This window comes from Macaca nemestrina, chromosome 6, assembly GCF_043159975.1.
Source record: "Macaca nemestrina isolate mMacNem1 chromosome 6, mMacNem.hap1, whole genome shotgun sequence".
NCBI classification, from domain to species: domain Eukaryota; kingdom Metazoa; phylum Chordata; class Mammalia; order Primates; family Cercopithecidae; genus Macaca; species Macaca nemestrina.
In genome coordinates, this window is record NC_092130.1 from 145,611,485 (window position 1) to 145,629,894 (window position 18,410).

At 37.1% G+C, this 18,410-nt stretch overlaps 1 protein-coding gene and 2 long non-coding RNA genes across 8 annotated transcripts in view; 2 read left to right on the plus strand and 1 right to left on the minus strand.

The window, feature by feature from the left end:
• Positions 1 to 2,581, plus strand: part of LOC105473065 (uncharacterized) — a 57,585-nt gene extending 55,004 nt beyond the window's left edge. For 3 of the 6 annotated variants that reach the window (XR_982028.3, XR_011625076.1, XR_011625078.1), the window contains one exon: positions 723 to 2,580. This is a non-coding gene — a long non-coding RNA (uncharacterized lncRNA). Of the gene's footprint in view, positions 1 to 722 lie in introns of all 6 variants that reach the window. The other 3 variants (XR_011625075.1, XR_982029.3, XR_011625077.1) reach the window with 2 other exon arrangements.
• LOC105473062 (sperm flagellar 2) overlaps positions 1 to 18,410 on the minus strand; it is a 366,010-nt gene that overhangs the window by 247,425 nt on the left and 100,175 nt on the right. The window lies entirely within an intron of this gene.
• Positions 1 to 18,410, plus strand: part of LOC139363906 (uncharacterized) — a 236,171-nt gene that overhangs the window by 130,834 nt on the left and 86,927 nt on the right. The gene's annotated exons all lie outside the window — the stretch shown is intronic.

An 18,410-nucleotide genomic window follows, 5' to 3' on the forward strand; every position in this document is an offset into this window, starting at 1 on the left:
GAAGTAGTGATTTCAAATTAAATACTATAAATGGGCAAAGTAATTGATAACTTATACTCTGCAGAATGAGAATATTTGCCCCATCTTAGATTATTCACAGGCCCACTTGTGCTTATAGAATTAAATTATATTTCATCTTATCAACTTTTCTAACTATTCCTTGTAAATACTCACTTTTTTAACCTTAAGAGTAATGATTGTAATTTATTCAGTGCATACCTGGCTACAAATTACACTACAAGGCTATAGTAATCAAAATAATATGACACTGGTATAAAAGTAAATGCATAAACCAGTGAAACAGAATAGAGAATCCAGGAATAAAGCAAAATACCTACAACAAACAGATCTTTGAGAAAGCAGACAGAGATGTGCACTGAGGAAAGGATACCCTATTCAATAAATGGTGCTTGGAAAATTGGATAGCCACATGCAGAAAAGTGAAACTGGATCTCTATCTCTCAACGTATACAAAAAAAATAACACAAGATGGATGGAAGACTTAAATGTAAGACCTGAAACCATGAGAATTCTAGAAGAAAACCTAGGAGAAACTTTTCTGGGCAGTGGGCTAGGCAAAGAATTTATGACTAAGCAAATACAACAAAAGCAACTACAACAAATAAGAATAAATATATGGTACTTAATTATTATTTAATCAATTACTCTTATTAATTAATGGTACTTAATTAAATACTATCTTTTGTGCTTTTGTTTTACAGTGCTTTCTCATCAAACTTCTCCCTTCCTCAATCCTTCCATGACTATATCTTCCCTTTAGCATATTCAAAGAATGAATATCCTTACCTGAAACAGAGGAGGACTTAATTTCAATGATCACATCATTCACATTTGTTCACATGGCCAGTTCTCATGCTGGTGAAGTTGTTAACTGGTATCTTGATTCAAGGGAAGTGTGCTGTGGAAGGTTATCTGAACATCTTCTGCCTCCTACCATTAGTGGTGGTAGCATCGTGCCAGGATTGAAGTTGGCTACATGCTCAACCACAAAGACTGAGGAGAAAGGGAGTATGGGCAATAATGTTTCCTGGTTTTCCCAAAGTTAAGGGTGGAGGTAGGAGAAGCCTAAGAATTTAAGAAGATGGGACAGATGTGTTATAATTCAGTTCATCTGCAGCTCTGGTTGGTAGAGCTTCCCAAAATGTACCTTGCAAATGACTTAGACTTTATATAAAATGTCTTACTTGGGAACAAGATAAAATAGGATGCAGGGCAAGATTTCAGAAGAGATTAGACTGCGTTCTCAGGGAAAGTTTGAGTTAGGTCCTTCCTCTGCCATTCACTAGCTTTGAATTTGGGCAAAGAATTTTTACTTTCGGCCCTCTGCTCGTATATCATAATGTTCATCCAACAACCATGCCACACTCTTAATTTTGTGTAGCTATTTTGAAACTGTGTTCAAAGTTTAGGTGCAGCAGACGTTCTTTTTTGACCCAAAGATCACACAGACTTGGTCCAAATAGATGATGGTAATTGCATGCCTCCTACTGGAGACTGTTTTGAAGATGGACATGTTACCCATTTCTGGCCAATAAGACATAGAGGAGATCAACCTGGAAGAATTATGAGGAAATCTTCCTTGTTCTTGAAGAGATCCATTGGTAGAAATAGCCTTTTCTGCCAGTGCTCATCACTATAGGAGGATGTGATTTTTTGAACTGTGGCAGCCATCTTGTGATCAGGAAGGGTCAAGCTAGAATAATCAAAGCCTGCATCCCAAAGGAAGGACAGTAGAAGGAAGTGATGCTATTATGTTGACCCCTGGCAACATAACGAGTTGTTTCATTAACAGAGCTTGAGACTTTCTTATGGGAAATATTCAATTCTTCTCATTAGATAAGTCTGTTGAATTAGGTTTCCTATGGGACTTGACACCAAAGGCCTTTAATAGATAGACCAATTCTATAAAATGAGAATTCAAATATCCCTATCAGGGTTTTTTGAAAAAAGAACATGAGACATACGTATAAATAAAGATTTCATGAAGTGCTTTTCACATTGTATGTGCCCAATAAATATCATCAATGTTAGAATTAACAGCATTATAATTCTTACTTCCTGATGTTCCAAAGTAAGAAAGTTCAAACTATGAAGGTTAAGTGACTTGCCCAAGGTTACTTGAGCAAGTAATAAAGCAAGGAAGAGAACGTAAATTTCTAAACTTCCACAAGACAAGATGCTTTTCATCTAATGATGCTTTTCATTCTATGTCAGAGATGTACTTTTATGTGATTGCTGCCACTTTCCCAAACTCTAAATTTTTTAGAGAGTTTATTTTCTATTTTCTAAGGCTTCATGAGCTCTGTATTTTCTAGATTTCATTTTTTTATTTTCTAAAAGGAAAAATGTAAAAGAACAAACACCATATAGGAGTACAAAGGGCATATGTAATTGCTCCTTCTTTGCAAGAAATTTGTTTTACTTTTCAGATTCTTGCATTTATCTTCATATTTTCTCCCAAAGAAGTCAAAAACAAAACAAAACCCAAAAAACTTCATTTTAAGTTCTGGAAAATTGAAAGCAAAAAAGAATCCCATTTATCATTTTTTTTATATAATAAATACTTCATCTTATCTCCTTGGTTGTCAGCTGGCTTTTCTTTTTCACTTCATTATATTTTCTTATAATGAGAGGAGAACCAGAAAATATGCAGCTATATCCCAATGGTGGATATAGCTTGGAATATGGAGAGGGGTAAATCAAAGAATATTAAAGAAGAAACTATTCCATATCACCCCATTTGCTTCCATTTCCTAACTTCTCCACAAATTGAAGCAGCAGATAATATTTATTGCTCCTGGTGATGTCATAGTTTTCTGGAAAAATTTATTTTAGAAGAGTTTTGTTTCTAATGAGTTGAAGAGCTTTGATTTGTGTGTTTTGCCCTGACCTTCTGGTTTCAGGACAAGGCTGGTTTTTAAGTCTCACGGTATTTCCTAGCAGATTTGCACTCAGCAAAGAATTGAAGCTTTCTTTGTCAACTTTGAAGCTCTATGTGTCATTGTGCTGTGAAAATAATGAAATACAGCATTATTGTTTTGTAGAGTTATCTTCCAAAGAAGTAATGTTTTCCCACTGAAGTTGAAAAAATAACTTTAGAGATTTATGGCATTGGCATTGCCTGAGAATTAGATGAGCTGGAAATACATTATTTCTCTTAGGTTATCAATAGCTTATATGGTTACTCAAATAATTTAATGTGTGCTTATTCCAGTTCCCTGCACTTTCAGAATCAGGCTGGTGGAACCAACACATAAGTTGATTTACCAGTGCCCCATGGCAAGAAAATCATGGGAAGAATAAAAATCTCCAACAGAGCAGATCACACCCATTAATATTTGCAGTGGTTTCAGTGATTGATTCTTCCACATCCACTCCATTCCAGATGTCTAAAGGAATAACAGTAATGCCACTTCTCTAACTAGTCATTGGTCTAGGCAAGGATATAGGTATATCCTTAGATCTACATTAATATACATGAATATAAATCTATATATATGGATGTAAATCTATATGATATGAATCATATATATGGATACAAATATAGATATAGAGATATATATGAATTCTATATATGTGTATGAATATAGATATATCTCTACATTTATATCCATAGTCACATCCATATATCTTAGATTAGAATTGGTTTGGATATGCATATAGATATAGAGACCTATCTATATTCTAGATACAGAGATATATCTATATTCATATCCATATATATCTCTGTATCAATATTCATGCCTACACCAATTATATCTATCTATCTATATCTATGCCTAAACCATTCATACACACACACACACACACACACACACACAGACACACACGAATTTCTAGCAAATGAGGCAAGAGGGAAAGTCAGTTGGTGATGGACAAGAGAGGATTCTTGGATGAATGAGACCTAGAGAGAGTATCTTAGGCTGGATTCCCTAAAGAAAAGCCTGAGATGTGGATTATTGTGCAAGATATTTGCTGAGGGTGTATTCCTTGGAGAAGAAGAGTGAGGGAAGCAGAATAGAGTGCAGGAAGAAGGCTAAGCAAGAGTATGTTCTCAGGTGGAGTATGGCTTCAGCCTGGTCCTACAGGAAGCTCTGGGACAAACACCTCACCATGGAGATGGTCCCATGTTGCGGCAAAGGACTGATCTTTTGTAACCCCGTGCTGGTCAGTCACTAGTCATTGGTTGGCTCCCTCTTTTCCCAACCCTGATAAGGAAGGGCATTGCCTCTCAGGCAAGGTGGGTCCTGTTTTGCCAAATGCAATTCTCACAACAGCTTAGGGACAAGTGTGCTGGCCCAGTAAGTGGAATCTGGACAAGGCACCAATAGCATCCCTTACTGATGATATGTCTGAAGCTACCAGGTGTCTGAACACGGTGCCCACACATAGAAGAGGGCAGGTCAAACTAATCAGAGAGAAATAGAGTCAGAACCCTGACACACTCAGCATACTCTAGATTTCTTCTTATATGAGCTAAATCGCAGAAGTTACTCCGACTCAAGAATTGTGTTATTGCCACCAAAATACCCTGACATGATACTTACAAAGAGGTGATATTTCGTATATCACTATTGTAATAGGCAAGCTGAAAAATAGAACATTCACACAGCACAGATAGATGATAAAATCAAAATATGTCTTCTCCCTGTCTTCCACACCTAACTGTCTCCTCACATAGCTTAACTATTTTCTTTTTATGATTTCCTTCATAATACTAAATGATATGCTTTTATTTATATTTTTATCTCTAAGTTATATATATTGACTTTTTGCCTTAAAACTTGAGAAATTTAGCTTATTTATGTTACCTCTGCTTCCCTGCTTTTCTGCTAATATTTACTAGTTATATATAGGTTAATGTTTTTATTTTATCAGGTTAGGGTTTCAGAAATGCATTCATATCTTTTTTATGGATTCACCACCTTTGCATGATTTCTGACTCCCTAGATATAAGGTGAGAGAACATGCATCTCTGCACCTCCTTCCTGACCTCTCTCCTTGCCGATAGCTCAGAAATTTTCTCAGCTCTACCATCTTCATGTTGTTAAGATTTATCACAGTAATGTTTCCCAATGCTTTATTTCACCATTAGCCTTAGAACAGACCTTATTTAAGTTCACTACTCCAGGTCATCCTAAGGTGTAGGCTCCCAAACCCAGTGTATCATAGCAGTGGTGGCTCCCACCTGTAATCCCAGCACTTTGGGAGGTTGAGGCAAATGAATTGCTTGAGATCAGTTCGAAACCAGCCTGAGCAATGTGGTGAAACCTTTATCGACCCAAAATACAAAAATTAGGTGGGCATGCTGGGGTGCACCTGTGGTCCCAGTAACTCTGGCAGCAGAGGTGGGAAGATCACTGGAGCCCAGGAAGTCAAGGCTGCAGTGAGCTGTGATCATGCCACTGCCCTCCAGCCTGGGTAACAGAGAGAGACCCTGTCTCAAAACAATAAATGAATAAATAAAAATAGTAAATAAAACATAATTTAAAAGTTAAAAGAAAAAGGAAAAAAAGAAAGAAATAGAAAAATACCCAAAACAGTTACAGAGCAAGAATCTTCCATGGGCATACCAAGCTTTCCCTCCCTTTCCTCATCACATCAAGCACTTCCTTTCCTGGGTACAAAGTCCAGTAAATAAACTTTGCCCATGCATGTCAATATCACTTTTCCTTGGCGTGGAAGGAACAGATGAAAGGCAGAAAGGAGCATAAGTCTTACCCAGAGAAATCAACATCTCCTTGTCTTGGTAATTTCAGGAATTCCTAGCACTTTTTATTTTAAATCTGTTAGCAATTTTAATCATAAAATTAAAAATGTGTTTGTTGTAAAATTACTCATTTACAAACATTTTATTTATTGTTTGTGTTCTCCATTACACTGTCAGCAACTCAAGGGTTGAAACATTATACTCTTAGAACGGTCTTCCATAATACACATACAATAATTAGAAACGTACAGGGTAGTAGAAAGAGCACTAGCAAATCTGAGGGTCAATGGTTCCCAGTTCTGCCACTTAAGTGCCTATTCATTAAAAGTACATTTTGCATTTCTCCTCTGTGCCAGAGAATTTGCTGGGTACTGAAGAATAGCTTATGTAACCCAAACATACAGTCTAAGTTTCACATGGCGAGTATAAGTACATTAGAAAAACCAATGTGTATTACTTTGGAATATACCAGTATTTTGGCTTATTGAAGCATAAAGCATGAGGCAATGGCTAAAGGGAGATGAGCTTGGAGAGACGGAGAGGGTCCAGATCATGGAAGGCCTAGAGTGCCAAACCAAAGAGCCTGAGTGTTATCCTGTAGTTGTATGGGAGTCATTAAAGATTTTAAACAGGATAGACATAGCTATTAAATAGAGTCCTGTATTGCAGATAGGAGAATGGCTTTAAGGGGAGGTGACCAGTGTCGGACAGACTGGAAACATTTCATTGTCCAGGTTTGAAGTGAGGAGAAACTGATCTAGGATGTAGCACGAGGAATAAAGAGAAGGAGAGAGATTTGAGGAACTGCTAGGAAGTGAAATTAGCAAAATACGAGACGGATTAATACATAGTGGTAAGTGAAGAATGGGAAAGTAAGAGTAAAAGAGTGAAAAAGTAACATCCCAAGGCTTCTAGCATGGTGACTGTTGTGACCACTAACCAATAAGACAGGGAGGTGATAAGCAGAAGAAGACAAGAGGATTAGAGTCAGGGAAAAACCTGTGATGACAAAGATAAGAGTGAAAGAGAAAGTAAGCGATTGAAAGATGGTACGCTGCTACCTTTGATGATGGAGGAAAAGGAAACAGCCAAGGAATGCATGGGGTCCCAGGAAGCTGAATAAGGCGAGGAAACAAGTTCTCCCCTCAGAGCCTCCAGAAGGAGTCAGCCCTGCCAACACCTTACTTTTAGCCCAGCGAGACTGATTTTGGACTTGCGACCTCTAGAACCATATGATAATAAATCTGTGTTGACTTAAGCAACAAAATTTGTGGTAATTCGTTACAGCAGCAATGCAAACTGAAACTTCCAAAAGTATGTATTGAATACCTACCATGTGCCAATGTGTATCTTTTAGAAACCATCATACTCATGGAAGAGAAAGAAACAGGAGGAAATTATTATAACTATACTGTGAGAGGGGCTGAAATAAACAGAAGTTTGTACAGTCAACTGTGGGGACAAAAAAGGCAAACCAGTCAATTCTCCCAAGGATAAGGGGCAGGAAGGGCTTCACTGTGGTGGTGAATCTCAGCTGAGTCTCAAAGGATGAATGTAAAAATTACTAGATGATTTCTGAGACTCCTTTAAAAAGCAGCACTCTGAGATCAGTGAACTCTTTTTACATGGAGTAATTAACTTGCAAGATATCTTGGGAAACAGGCAGCCATTCTGGGTTGAAGTAATGAATTTCCTCAATTACTTTTCTGAGCTCTTGTTAGCATGACTCCCATTTCTCTCCTCCAGATGATCCCTCTGGGTGATGACATTTGATATACCCTGTCATTCTGAACAACCCCAATAATTATAACTCCATTTTTAGTTCTTTGTTTTTCATTATTTATTAATGCATTAGTTTTCTACCAAAAACTGGGTAGCTCAAAACAACAGAATGCATTGTCTTAGAGTTTTGGAGGCCAGAAGTGCATAATTAAGGTGTTGTCAGGGGCATGCTCTCTCTGACAACTCTAGAGGAGAATCCTTCCTTGCTGCTTCTAGCTTCTGCAGCTTGCTGGCAATGCTTGGTGTTCCTTGGCTTGTAGATGTGTGACTGCAGTCACATGGCTGTCTTCTGCTTGTGTGTCTTCACCTCATCTCTCTCTGTGTGTGTCTGTCTCTGTGTGCAAATGTCCACTTTTCATAATGACACCAGTCATTGTGTATTAGGGCTCACCCTAACGACCTCATCGTAACTCCATTACATCTGTAAATATTCTATTTCCATATAAGGTTAAATTCTGAGGTAAGGTGGATTTGGAGCATAATGTATCATTTTTGGAAGACACAATTCAACACATAATAATTGATTACCTCAGTTTATTTATACTTATGAATGGATTAGAAAGAGCAAGAATATCAAAAAGCTACTTTGTTCTTTCCTAGGCAAAAGAGAAAATGTAGAGTGGAAATTTGCCAGTAAATAGGTTAATACTAAAAACAAGAAGACAATAAATAGGATAAGATTGAGAACAAGAAGATAATGAAAAAATATGTAAGTAGTAACAAAATTACTCTGTTTTAAAACTCATGATAAATTTTCTATTTAAATGTTTTAAAGATTTTTTAGGCTCTTTTAGAAAATAGTTTATGATATCACCTGAGATTTTTATAAATGTAAGTTATTTCAGAAAGGAATTTGAATCTGGAATAATATAAATGCATATAGAATTGTTTTTATGTAAAGAAGTTAAAAAATTGATCATGAAGTGCAGAAGTTGTAGCAAAAAAGAGGAAGAGAAGACAGTCGGTGACATCAAGATATTCAGTTGCCTTTCTTCTCTTAAGTTCTACTACATGGAAGGAGGGATCAATAATTCAGAAAAGCAGGAAGTTAAAACTTTTGGAAACTTTATTCTTTCGGCAGGAAGTTATGAAAAAGGCTGCTAGTATGACACCCTGTGGTAAGTTATTCATCATCACAGCTGCAAGGAGCTCCAAGGAACTGCCAAGCTGAGCTGCTTAAGCATTAAACCACCCTGACCACCCTGAAGCACCAGATCACAGCTAAGAAGGGAAAGATGATAACTCTATGTACATAAAATAGGGTGAGTTACAGGCATATGCTTATTGAGTATGTTTCAGGAATTAAGAATGAATGAGAAAGACACATTTTAATTTTCTTCTCCTAATCTGCTTTCTAGGGCCATGCATTTTCACTATTCAATGTGTATGCCTTTGTTTTATTTTAAAATAATGACTGGAATTATAGAAACATGGAGTCAACTTGAAAAAAGTTGTCAGACTATTTAAAAGCTGATATCACCACCGAAATGCTTTTTTTCCTTCTATTTTTAGTAGATCCTAATTGTCAGTGAAATAGCAGATGGTCTCTTGAATACTGGTTTCCTATGGCTCCTGACATTCCTTGACTCATGGCAACATCACTGAAATCTCTGCTTCCATCTTTACATCTCTTCTTTGCCTTTACTCAATCTCCCTCTGCCTTCCTCTTAAAATGATACTTGTGACTGCATTTAGGTCCCATATGAATAGTCTGGGATAATTTCCTCATCTCAAAATCCTTAGCTTAATCACACCTGCAAAGAGTCTGTTTCCAAATAAGGTAATATGTACAGGTTCCAAAGATAAGGACTTGATGTGTTTCGGAAGCACAACAGCCTGGTATAAACATAGAGTTTGCAAAACTAAAACTTTGACATAATGATAATAAACATGCAGTACTGCGTGGTGGTTAATAAGGTCAGTTCTAAAGTCAACCAACCTGGGTTCAAGTCCCTGCTGTGCCATGTATTACTTGTGAGACTTCGAGCAGGTGAGTCAACATTTCTGTACTTCGCTGTCCTAATCTGTAAAATGGGGCCAATGTTCTCACCTCTATTAAAGGCATGTGAGAAGGAATAAACCAGACGATTCACTTAAAAGATTTAGCATGTGATTTTCACATGGCAAGGTTTCAGTATTGCCTATTGATAAAACTAGTAAGAACACTGGCAGAAGAGCAGAACTTTGTGAAACTGCCAAGATGATTCTCAATTATTCTCTTTAACTCTTAAAATTTTCCTCTTGGATCACAGAAAATGTCTGAGATCAGATGAGTACTTTTATTTGACAGAAAAGACATCAAAATAGCCTTTTTAAAATAAAAGAATTAATACACCAGGAGCAAGAGGGGCCACAGGCAGAAATATTAAATAGAAACAAATGGGGATTTCAGTCTAAATAGTTTCCCTTGTGGCAATACAAATACAGAATTGATTTCCAAGAAAGACACAAAAGCAAATAGCAGAAATGCTTTTAAATGGGCAGGCATTATTTGCTTAAAGGATGACTAAAGAGAAGCCGTAATTTCAGATTAAAATAGACTATAAGTGGGTGGATTATTAGTCTAAGCAGCTCTTTTTTAGTGTCCAGAGGTATGTTTCAAAAAATTAGAAAAAAATACTATCCTGGAAGCATAGGGTACTCTAGAATTCTGTCACGTCTTAAAAGAAACAATTTGTGAATCTACTTTGAATGGAAGACATTCTCACCAGCAGGCAGAGTGTGTGGTCCTTTCATTTAGGTAAAAATGGTTGCACGTGCATTCCTTTATTTTAAATTTGGAGTTGAAGAAAAATTGCGAGGACATCTAGGGGTTCAAATCTACTTCATATCAACCATAAATCTGATTTCGGAGAACTAGTCTCTAGGTGACGAGTAGTTGAGTATAGAGGAAGTCAATTCTAGAGGAAGAATTCTCTGGAACCACAAAATAGATACTCAGAATGATTGAATCAGCTAAATATCTCTCCTTGTCAATTTTATATACAAAAGGCTTGCATTCAAAATGAAGTTTAGTTTTTGCCTCCCTGCAATTATATATGAATAACAATTTTTATTGGAGAACAGCATCGACATGTGAAGCTTTATTTACTCTTTGCTGATACAGGAAGGAGTATTATTATCCCTTTCCAGAATTATCTTTAGCAGTTTCTATCAATTTCCTTGTCATTTTGAGTCTACCAAAATCATTTCTCTGGCACCAAATTCTAATGGGATTCTTCTTTATTGCTTTCCTATAATAGGATTGTTAACAAGCCTCCTGTAGTAACCATCAGCACACCTTTTTATTATAATCAACATTATTATTCATCCTAACAGGGGATGTCAGGTTGTGAAAAAGCCTTGTAATAACTTCCCATGTTGGCAGAGTCTGATTCAGTAGGTTTGGCATAAGGCTTAGGAATTTGGGTTTCTTAAAATCTCTCCAGTAGCTTCAGTGTTTTCTGGTGGTTTAATTACATTAATGTACAGGTTAGTAGGAGAACCTTCTCTCTAGAAAAGTGATGTGTACGACTCCTTAAGGAGACACTCTAATTCTGCCTCTTGTGACCTCTAGTGCCCTGGTGTGTCAATATTTATACCTATGTGCATGTGTGCTTGTGTGTACGCACGTGTGTGTTTTACAGTGCATGAAATAATGCCTATTTACTTCCAAACATTTGGAAAAATCTTGATTTAGACTAGAAGTGGAAAGAAGAAAGTGAAAAGTCCCCTAATAATCAAAACTTTAAAATTATTTGAGTATTGACTATAATTTCAATAACAAAGATTCTTATAACTAACAATGGAGTGATAGTCTAGAATATCATAGCTATCAATATTCTTAACCTTTTTTACTTCCTTCCAATTATGGGATTTATGAATTTCATGTATCTTTGAGGATGTTTTAAATTTTTTTGAGCAAACTTGCTAGTAACTACCAACAACAATAACAATAATCACAATAGCTGACACCAGTAAGTTTCAGGGACTATAGCAAGCATTTTACATATAGTTTATGTAAATTTACAACTACCTTATCAGAGCAAAATTATTACTATTTCTGTTTTATTGAGGAGGAGATTGAGGTGTTAAGTAACAAAGAAGTTAAATCAAACTGGTTAGGTTAGGATGATCCCATGAAATCTAATTTTAAAGCTTAACACCTCCATTAAATAAATAAAACTATTAATATTTAAAGAAGTGGCATTTTAAAGCACAGGCTTATTTAAAACTTTGCAAATTTTTGCCTCAGGACATGAGGCCCTGAGACCAGATTGTTATTTCTTCATTCATCGATTTTTTTATACAGTGTTTACTTCCCAAGGGATTTCAAGTTGGCTTATGAGAGCAGACACGTATGCTAGAGATAAACAATCTAAGAACTGGAAGTTTGATCAGCAGCAGGGAGTATCAATAGCTGCCAGTAGAAGACCTAGCTGAAATGAAGCCACTGTGATTCAAAGCAAAGTTGTGACAACTCAGGCAGGAAAGAAAACAGCCTGAGTGTAGAGATTAACATTTGTGTTCTGAGTATAGGGGAAAGAGTTCTTGAGATACTAATCTTAGAGATTTTGCTTTCTTGCTGTTCTTTCCCATCTTTTCTTTCTTCATCAGTCTGGGGTACCCCGTGGCCTCCAGGAGAACTAGGGTTGTTGTAGCAGAAATGTAAGGAGAAAAGCAGTTATTTTCAGTAGTCATTTAGTCATTTTAAGTCCCACACTAGATTTCTAAGAATCAAAAAGAAAGTCTTGCTGGAGAAGTTTTCACATGGAAGTTATTAGAGATGCGTAGACATTGGGCTTCATCTCTGTGAGACCCCATAAGGCTCCTTGTCTAGGGGGGTGAATATCATGAACATGGAAGAGTTCACTGGTCTAAGGGAGAAGGTCCTGCCCCGACGGATCCTGGAGGAAGCACGACGAGGGTGACTTCTCCATCCTCTTAGACAAAGGAGTCATAACCTCATTCTTCAAAACTCTTTAAGTTTTGAAGGCCTCTTTAAGGCCTTTCATCTACAGCTGCTGGCATGTCTTCTGTGGTCCACCCGGCAAGAAGGACCCCTGCTCATGCTGCTGGAAACTGCCCCGTGAGAACAATATCCTAGTCATCAGCCAGGACACGGGGCAAGGTCCTCAATCCTTAGAGTGGGAAGGAGTGGCGTGGAATAAAAACTCTTAGCACAAAAGCTAAGGAAACCAACCCCACACTAGCACTGACATAGGAGAAATGCAGTGCTTCGATCTGATACACACCTACATGCACAGAGTAATACTGGAAAGACATTGAATATTACTATAAAAACAATGCATCCATTAATATTGCATTTTTCACTTAAAAATCACTTTCACATGGAGTAAGTAGGAGTCTTTTAAAAAGATGCAGACACACTTTTTAACACAAAAAAATTGTATTCCCTATTTATTGACCTTCTTCTCACAATAGGATATAAACTCATGAGAGGGGATATCTTATTAACTGAGTGTCTTATTCACTACCATGCTTGAATGTGATGATAGAATTATGTCTGGCACTTAATAATTATTTCCTGTGAACAGACTCTGTGACTAACCCTGCTATTAACTGAATGAATTAATGTGGGTTTGAAATGATGCCCTTAAGGTGGAAAAGAGTAATCCCTTGAACGTCAACTCTGGTCAACTGGTATTGTTTCCAGGGAATACAAAACAGAGAACTTTAAGCATGGATTTTAATGGTTATCTAATTGAACTTTAAACAATTTGAAATTGGCACCTGGCATAGCTGGATTCTGATAACACAGTTATCATAACAGGCACATTAGCTGGCACGGATCAGAAAATGGACCTCAGGTAACTGAAAGACTCAGTGATCTGAAGTATTTAGCATTGTCCATCTAAATGCCCAGAAATGTCTGCCTACCTCGAAATCATGGTTTCAGTTTTACCTACTGGATGTTGTGCTGCTCTTTCTGACAGTAATTTGTAGTTAAAGTTCAACTCTTTCTGCAACTTTTGGAAAATAAAGAAGGGTACTTGTATTAGTCTACTCTCACATTGTTTTTAAGAGCATATGTAAATATACGTGACACTGTATATTTATAAAGAAAAGAGGTTTAATTGACTCACAGTTCTGCAGGCTGTAGAGGACACATGGCTGGGAGGCCTGAGGAAACTTAAAACCATGGTGGAAGGGGAGGCAGACATGTCTTATACGGTTGGAGAAAGAGGAAGAGAGAGTGAAGGAGGAGGTGCTACAGACTTTTAAACAACCAGGTCTCATGAGAACCCACTCACTATCACAAGAACAGTAAGGGGGAAACATGCCCCCATGATTCAATCACCTCCCACCAGGCCCCTCCTCCAACACTGGGGATTACAATTCCACGTGAGATTTTGGCAAGGACACAAATCCACACCATCAGTATTCATCTTCCTGTTTGCTGCTGAAGCAGAGAATGTGCATGCTGTTTGTTCAAAAATGATACATATTTATGGTAAAAAAATGCATAAATCTCAAAAGAGAAAAATTACCCAGAGAAAAACAGTACTGATAATATAGTACAAAACTTTCTAGAATACTTTCATGCACACAGATGCATCGTTTTCACAGAAAATAGTTATCTTATGCACACTGCTTTATAACTTGCTTTCCTCCTAAAATATATTGTGTGCATTTCCCCATACATACCCTTCTCCAGCCATACTGTTATTCTTCAGTCATGCTCTTTTAAGAGCTATACCATTTTTCATCATAACGATGCACCTAATAATGGACTTAATTCTTTTCCTATTGGTGGATTTATAGGTATTTTCATTTTTAAATATAATATATAGATCTTGAATATATATATATATATATATATATATATTTTTTTTTTTTTTTGAGACAGATTCTTGCTCTGTTACCCAGGCTGGAGTGCAATGTTGTGATCTTGGCTCACTGCAACCTCTGCCTCCTGGGTTCAAGCTATTCTCCTGCCTCAGCCTCCCAAGTAGCTGGGATTACAGGCATGCACCACCACACCCAGCTAATTTTTGTATTTTTAGTAGAGACAGGGTTTCGGCCAAGTTGGTCAGGCTGGTCTCAAACTCCTGACCTCAGGCGATCCACCTGCTTCAGTCTCACAAAGTGCTGGGATTACAGGCGTGAGTCACAGCTCCCGGCCGAATGTACATTCTTTTAATGATGTTTGTACAAATGTATACTTACATAGTTTGGATATGTTATTTATGGAGCAATTGCTGTCTTCTTCATCAATAATTTTTGTAATTTTGATTGAGTTGTGCATCCACATTAAAATAACTCATTTTTTAAAATTAGCTTTAGTGTACTATGCCCTTACTTCAAAAACATTATTTCTTCACTCATGAGCTTAATTTCATTTTATTGCTGTATCATTGGATGTGTTTCTTCAAGTTACTGAAGAATGATACATAAATGGGTGATGTACTTTATGAGTCCTTCCAAATATAAGTGTGAATTTTTATTGCCTTTATACATGATAATCTGTTTGGCCTGAGACAATGTTTGGTTATATCCTCCCCACCCTCCAACTATGTAAATATTGCCCTAAATTTTCTTGCAAATGTTTCTGAGAAGAAAAGTCTTAGCCCAATCTGAATTTTGGTTATTTATTGGTTATAGATATAGATGTAGATAAATAGACGTAGACACAGACTGGTATATCTAGATATAGATATAAACATATATATAAAGATATGTTTTTTACCTAGAGGTTTTACAGATGTTAAAAAAAACTCCTGTAAATAAAAATATTGTCAGATGTACTTAGGTGTAGATTTCCTTTGATTAAGTTTGCCTAGAAGATAGTTGACTCTTAAAACTGAGTATCTGGATATTTTTTAGTTCTGAAAAGTTTCTTAATGTTGTTTCATATTTTTGTCCTCCCTTATAAATAATAATTGTCTTTTTGTTGTATTTCCCTCTCTCTATTTTGTATCTATCATTTATCCAGCCTTTGCGTTTCAAGAAAGTCACTCAAATTAGATTTCAACACCCTATTTTAGTTTTTTCATGGCATCATTTTGGTCTCTATTTCCTACAATGTGAGTTTTAATTTTTTATAATGCTTTAGTTTCTTGAAGATATTTTACTATATTATTCTTCTCTTTTTAAATATTGAACTGTTCCTTCTTATCTCATTCCATTCTCTTCTTATGTCTTTTTATTTCTGTTTCAAAGAAGCCACATCTAATTTAATTTGATAAAAGTGCCAAAATCTTCTTAAAATGTTCCTCTAAGATAATTAGATCACGATTTTCCACCAATGTGCTCCTCTTCTGAGTCTTCAGAATACGATTTCCTTTCTTTTTTCTCCCTCATTTGACCAGGGATATAGGTTTTTCTTTATTTTCTTTTGACCTTTGTACTAGTCAAATTCCACTCTCAGATTTGTACCTAGAGGGTAAGATATAGACAAGCCCCCGTCCAATTGCTATGGTTTGGATGTGAGTCCCCACCCAAATCTCATGTTGAATTGTAACACCCAATGTTGGAGGCAGGGCCAGGTGGGAGGTGATTGAATCATGGGGGCAGATTTCTCACAAATGGTTTAGTACCGTACCCTTGATACTGTCCTTGTCATAGTGTGTGAGCTCTCATGCAATCTGGTCATTTAAAAATCTGTGGCATCTCCCCCATCTCTCTCGGGCTCCTGCTTTCCACCATGTGATATGCCTGCTCTCCTTCAACTTGTGCCATAATTTTAAGTTTCCTGAGGCCTCTCCAGAAGCCAAGCAGATGCCAGCATCATGCTTCCTGTACAGCCTGCAGTAATGTGAGCCACTTAAACCTCTTTTCTTTATAAATGGCCAACTCTCAGGTATTTCTTTATAGCAATATAAGAACAAACTAATACATCAACTACCAACTACCAATTTTTGGTAGACTTTTTTTTTTTTTCAGTTTTGTACTATTCTTCTCATCCCACAAATGACTGATAGTCTGAAAAATTGGAATACATGAGACATTATGTAGAGTTACTGGGAATTCTCCTGTCTTTACCCTAATGTATAAGCATTTGCACATAGAGACTATAATACATTTGGAGTTACTGCATTTAAATGGGCCTAGAATAAAAGAGGGGCAGAAGCAAGACACACTTCTCTGTCTCTTAAAAAGCAAAGCCTAGGTTGGGTATGGTGGCTCATGTCTGTAATCCCGGCACTTTGGGAGGCCAAGGTGGGCGGATCACTTGAGGTCAGGGGTTTGAAACCAGCCTGGACAACATGGCAAAACCTCATCTCTACTAAAAAAAAAAAAAAAAATATATATATATATACACACACACACACACACACACACACACACACACACACACACACACACACAAAATTAGCTGGATGTGGTGATGCGCGCCTGTAGTACCAACTATACGGGAGACTGAGGCAAGAGAATCGCTTGAACCCGGGAGGCGGAAGTTACGGTGAGCCAAGATCTCGCCACTGCACTCCAGCCTGGGTGACAAAGAGTGAAACTCCACCTCGAACAACAGCAGCAACAAAACAAACAAACAAAGAAAGAAAAACCAAGCCCTATGTGAAAGAGAGACCAACCCTGCCCTAGTCATCTGGTTAAAGCATTCATTCCCTGGCGACCTGAGTCAAAGGGCACACAATGGGACAGGTTAAAAATGTCCTGGTTTTGTTTCACTTAGTCTATATTTCAAGAGGAAAAGCTGGGCATGCCATGAAGTAAAGTCTATATAGGTTTTATCAACCTAAATTCATCTATCTTATTATTTTATGTAAGTTCTGACAATTTCTGTTTTCAGGGTGTGCATTGAACAATGTTCAACAGACATTTATCAAGTCATTGCAATAGGCTGGTGTATGATGACTTTGCAGTGGAGTGATAAATTGTGAGATGCTGCAGGACTAGGGCTAGAAGAGGGCGGGAAGTGATATTTCTTAAAGTCTCATTTGAACTTTAACTTTTTATACAATCTGCAAATCTGCAGTCTTAAACCCTTGGTTTTGCCAGTGCAAAATGTGGATTCCAATGCCATAATATACAGAGATAATTATACAAAATTAAGTGAGATGTTAACCAAAAAACTCTATTGGTTTTCTATTGTTGCCATAACAAATTACCACAAAGTAGTTTACAAGAACACAAACTTGTTCTTATACAGTTCTAGAGGTAAAAGTCCAACATCAGTTTCACCAGGATGAAATCATGGTGTTAGCAGAGTTGCATTCCGTGTGCAGGTTCTAGAGGAAAATCCATTTCCTTGCTTTCTCCAGCTTCTGGAGGTCTCTTGCATTCCTTGATGCATAACTTTTTCTTCCTCTTTAAAGCACATTACTTCAACCTCTCCTTTCATTGTCACATCTTGTTTTCTGATGCTGACCCTCCTGTCTCAATTTTATAATGACCATTGTGATTACATTGCCCACTGGACAAGCCAGGATAATCTTCCCATGTTGAGATCCTTAACTAAATTACGTCTGCCAAGTCCTTTTACCATGCAAAGTATCATATTCACAGGTTCCATGGATTAGATTGTGGACATCTGGGGCGGGTTGGGCAATTTTCTGTACCTCAGCCCTTTGCCTTACTTTTGTAGGTAGATCATAAATAGAATATTATTAAATACCATAGTCTCCTATTATCTATGCTTTCCTTTTCTGTAGTTTTAGCTACCTGCAGTCAACTGTGGTCCAAAAATATTAAACAGAAAATTCCACAAATAAACAATTTTAAAGTTCTAAATTTTGCACTCTTCTGAGCATCATGATAAAATCTTGCACTGTCCTCCTCCATTATGCACATGACATGAATCATTCCTTTGTTCAGCATCTCCATGCTGTAGACACTACCTGCCTATTAGTTACTTAGTAGCCATCTCAGTTATCAGGCAGACTATCTCAGTATTGCAGAGTCTGTGTTCAAGTAACTCTTTAGTTAACAATGG